Source organism: Lactuca sativa, chromosome 5 (genome assembly GCF_002870075.4).
Source record: "Lactuca sativa cultivar Salinas chromosome 5, Lsat_Salinas_v11, whole genome shotgun sequence".
NCBI lineage: Eukaryota > Viridiplantae > Streptophyta > Magnoliopsida > Asterales > Asteraceae > Lactuca > Lactuca sativa.
The window spans coordinates 134,742,529-134,747,605 of record NC_056627.2 but is presented as its reverse complement, the minus strand read 5'-3'; positions in this window follow the sequence as shown (position 1 = coordinate 134,747,605).

Below are 5,077 nucleotides of genomic sequence, written 5' to 3'. Positions count from 1 at the left end.
CGATCTCAAATACAAGCGAAGTAGAATCGTATCACTAAGTAAGAGGGTAAATAAGTATAAGAGTTATCAGGTATAAGTGACTTCAGGTACAAGCAAAAACATTACAGAGTAGGAGCATAAAATAAGTATAAGCGAAGCAGTGGTATCTAACAATTATAAGTATTCATGAAAACCCTTAAAGATCTTGTTACTCAAGAAAATCGCATTTGTATTCTTTGATAAAATAGGTGTGAAAATCTTTAGAAATCTTTGAGAATCTTTTATAAATCAGTTGAAATGAGTCTTTGATAAGCTATGAAAGTAAGAACTTGAACAATTTAAAAACCCTTTTTGAAAGCCATTTATAGTGTCCTACTCGGTAAAACAGTGTACAGTGGTAAAATCTTGTGCATGCGGGTTATCAATCATATGTGATTGATATGATAACTGGCATGTTTAACTTGTAATCCCCCCCTATGAAAACATTTAAAAGCATTATAAAGGTTCATTCAGGGGTATGAACTCACCTGGTGTAAGTAGGTCCGACGGAAGTGCCGTTTGGGCGTTCGGGGTCACGCAAGGACTTGAACACACACAAGGACCTATTTTAACATATGATAACATATGTTCACATACAATTAGCATATAATATACTAATTAAACAATGATACACACTCAAAGGAGTGGAAAACACTTTTGGTTGAGTGTTTGGGGTCCCGGGTAGCGTTTAAGGGTGCTAAGGGTCTCCTATCAGCTGTGGGACTTTGCTATGCTCAAGTATCAAGGGTGTAAAGGGGTTTAAAGCATCAATATGGACCAAACAAGGAGTTTACGGCCCAACCTAAGGGAGTTTACGGCCGTAAACTCCCAAGGTCAATTTCTTGGGGTTTTGATGCTTCTAGCTTGTTCCTTGATTTATTCTAAGCACTTTTCATCAAAGGCATGATTGGATTTGAGGCTTCTAAAGGTATTTTATAGGAGTTTACGGCCTAAGAACTCTCCCAAGGGAGTTTACGGCCGTAAACTCTCAATCTTTGAGTTTAGTGAAGTTTCAAGCCTTTAATGCCTTTCTAGTGATTTCAAATGAAGTGTGATGCTATTTTGGAGGATTAAAACTAACATTTGAGGGGGTTTTTGGGGAGTTTACGGCCTAGATAATGCTTGGGCCGTAAACTCCAAGAAATGTCTCATTTTTCTTGTGTTTAAGCCTTTAATTCCATTCTAGCATTTTATGGTAAATGTCTAAGGCCATTAGGGGGGCAGAAATCACACTTTTGGGCATGATTTAGGGAGTTTACGGCCTTGACTATTCATGGGCCGTAAAATCCTTTCTTTAATTCATTTTGGAGTGTTCTAGTGTCCTAAACTCAAAGGAATAAGTCCCTAAAATATGTAATAAGCCCTAGGATGAGTTTGGTGCACATTTGGGACCCTAACTTGTGGAGTTTACGGCCTAAGCATGTGCTTGGGCCGTAAACTCTTCTTTGAGTCCTAAATCCATGCATTTTAGTGTTTAAACACCCCTAGGCTATATCCCCTAATAGTTTCTAAGCTCATGGTCAAGTTTAAAGGCATTTTTAACACCTTTTTAGGGGTTTACGGCCCTAGAATGTTCCTGGGCCGTAAACTCCTTATCTTATGCCTTCTTGGATGATTTTTGGGCTATAAACATAAATCAATACGCTTAGAATAAGTTAGGGTAAGCGGACTTACAATTTGGAAGCGTTTGGTTGCGAATTCGGGGCGAAAACGGGTCTAGAGAGAGAGTATAGAGAGAGAGTGTAAAAAGTCTCCAATGGACTCCACTCACCCATATATAGGTTTCACAGTCGGGGCTCAGTGGAATTTTACCCGATACTGCCGCTAAACGGGGCTTTTGGTCGCACCCGATTTAGTGGTCGCAATAATAAAACTTGGCATTTTCTAAATGAATGAAAATGTGTGTCTTGTGTTTTTATTCCCTTTTATCACGACTTAACGGCATGTTAAAGGTAACCAAATGGAATGCTTATTAAATTGATGCCCTCTATTTAACGGAACTTTTATACAGTGGAATATTCCGTTAACGGTAACGGGGAAATGTAACGGGACAACTTGGGTTGTCACAGTGGACCTTCTGGTCCTATCTCTGATATACACACATCATAAATCACATAGAAATAATGTGGTGCTACGCATTACATAGATAGCATACAATAACTCTGTCACATAACTCTGTTACCACACTAGGTAAAGTGTAGTGAGAAGACTCACCTGGCGAGCAGAAAGTAAATATCCTCACACTTGCATCTCGAACTCGCCACCGTCTATCACATAAGGCAAATACTCTCATGAACATAACTCTCGAGACTAGACTCAACCCTCTCTTAGCACCCTCTTAAGGGTAAAAGACCATTTTACCCCCCTCTTGGCCCAAAGGCCACATTGCTGACCAAACCCTAAAAGTCAACAAAAGTCAACGGTCAAACTTTGACCCGACTCGTCGATTGCACTAGGGCGACTCGCCGAGTATACACGTGTCCACTAACTCTTTTATTCCCATTTGGTACGTCGAGTCCCTCCCCATGCTCGACGAGTCACACCTGGCATGAATCGCGGGGCCACCCCGACTCAACTCGCCGAGTCTCAAGAACAACTCGGCGAGTACCGCCTCGAATCCCAGTCCTCTAATCCCCTTCTGACTCACAGAGTTATTCCCTAACTCGGCAAGTCTACTCCCTGAGTGATTTTCGTGAAACCCTGACCCTACTCGCCGAGTCTCAAGAACAACTCCGCGAGTTCATGCCATGCACAAACTCTATTGACCTCCTGAGGCCAGATCTGTGCCCCTAATCCATAGATCTGGCCTTCCCAAGCATGAAAGTCACGTAAAGTTCGAATCTTGATGCTCATATATCAATTAGATGGCATCAATTGGTGATTTAGCCCCAAAAATGACAACCTAAGTCCAATAACCCCAAAATGACTCATAAAGCTCTTAGGGTTAAGGTCTCTGGACCTCTTTGAGTCCAGATCCAAAGCACAAACTCAAGAAGGGACCAAATGCTCTACATAACCATCTTCCAAAGGGTTAGAAAACCCTAACTCTGTGAATCAATATCCAACACTGGAGAAGATCCGAAGGAATACCTCAATATGAAGCCTCTGAACTCTAAAGTCACTAGATTCGCACCTCCTTCAGTCACCTCTTGCCTTGGTCACCTTCTTCTTCAAATCACACCAACAAAATGATCAAAAATGGCCTCTCTTTTCTCTCAATCAATCCAGATCTCTTAGGGTCTCGCTCTGGGGTGTGGTAGCCGCTAATGATGGACATAAGGGCTTTTAAATAGGTCCCAAACCCTGGAAATTAGGGTTTCATTAAACAGCATGGACTCGCCGAGTCCACTCATGGACTCGCCGAGTCCAGTCGTGACCTGGATGAGATCCGCGGCCCTACTCGGCGAGTCTAAGCTCCAACTCGCCGAGTTCTTCCACAAACTCCAAAAATAATATACCTGGGAATCCGGATGTTACATTTAGCTACCGCAGTCATCAGTGCACCCACAGTCAAGATCTCTTCCTAGCCACCGCAGCCGAAGTCTGGACGAACCGCAATCTCTCTCTATTATTCAATTTGTTTTGTCTTACTACAATCTTCTCTATTGTCCAGTATGCCTTGCATGGCTACTCTTAGAGAGTGAATCTGATGTAACTCATGAGTCTCTATAAATAGAGCTCATTCTCTTTGTAATTCATACACATCTACCATTTTCTAATACACATCTCTGGATTTATCATTTCTATCTCTCTCTTACTTACTCATATTACTTACTCTTTCATAGCTGATTACAATCTCTCTTTGGAGCAAGTCCTTTGTGACTTAATCACTAAGTTTGATCTCACTTATTAACTTGACTTGAATGCATTCCTCGTTATGAATCAACTTATGTGTATACTTGATATAACAATTGTTGTCATTTTTATTTCTTTATTTTCCGCAACTAACTCTCTAACCATCTAACTTAAATATTACTGTTGAGCTCTTAGATCCTTCGAGATTAACTATTCTGCAATATACTTGTTCTAACTTTTGTTCAAGTGTGTCTCAAAGTTTTTCTCTCATCATTTGGGTTTCATTAATTCTTAATACTGGGAAAGAATAGGAAGAGCAATAAACGTGAATGGTGAAGATTGCATATCATAATGGGTAGTACATGTAATTGGGTTCTTATTAAAAATCATTTTGATAACCATTCTAAAAACCGGATTAAGCCAAAATTGTTTGAAACTAGGGATGAACAAAGTATAAATTGAAACATGGGTTTGGAGGATGGAAACAGATCGATTTCTTTAATCTATTTTTTGAAAAAAGAGAAATGGGAAAGGGGATGTTGTTGACGGAGGTATTGGATTGAAGTTCATATGTGTCATCAACTTGTTTTGAATCAAAATTGTTTGAAGGTATATTTGTAGATAGAAAATTATTTGGGATTAAATACAAAAAGAGTAATGCTTATTATTGGAATTGCAAGTAGATGGTGATTGGAGGAGTTGCATTGGCCGCCTGACAAGAGAAAAGGAGGAGGGTTGTGGGAAAGATTATGGTGGAAGTGGGGAGGGGTTGGTTTCTATTATATTTCTTTTCTTAATAATAAAATGTTAAAAATGATTAAAAACCGGTGGGCGAGGGGGGTTTATTTTTTTAAAAATAATAATGACAAATGAAAAAAAAAAAAAAAAAAAAAAAAAAAAGGCTAAAATAGACATTTGAACTTCTATGACCAATTCTATAGAAAAACCTATTCAAAAGGATTATGCATCCAAAATTGTCAGGGTTTAGATTAAAACCCGAAAAAAATATAAACCACATGGATTATTTTTGCAGTTTTATCTACTAAATTTGACAATTACGAAGGAAAGCTTATTTAATATAACAATCAACAAAAAGAGATATGTATTAAGAGTCAAATACTAGAAAAATTAGAGGCTTGTAAAAAATAAGTTAAATGGTGCCTGTCGCTCAACATGTGAAGGATTTGCTTGACGTGCTTCACCATGCATGACCATCTAGTAAGAAAAGCTCCATGATCATGGAAAATCAGCATGGTTAGAAAGA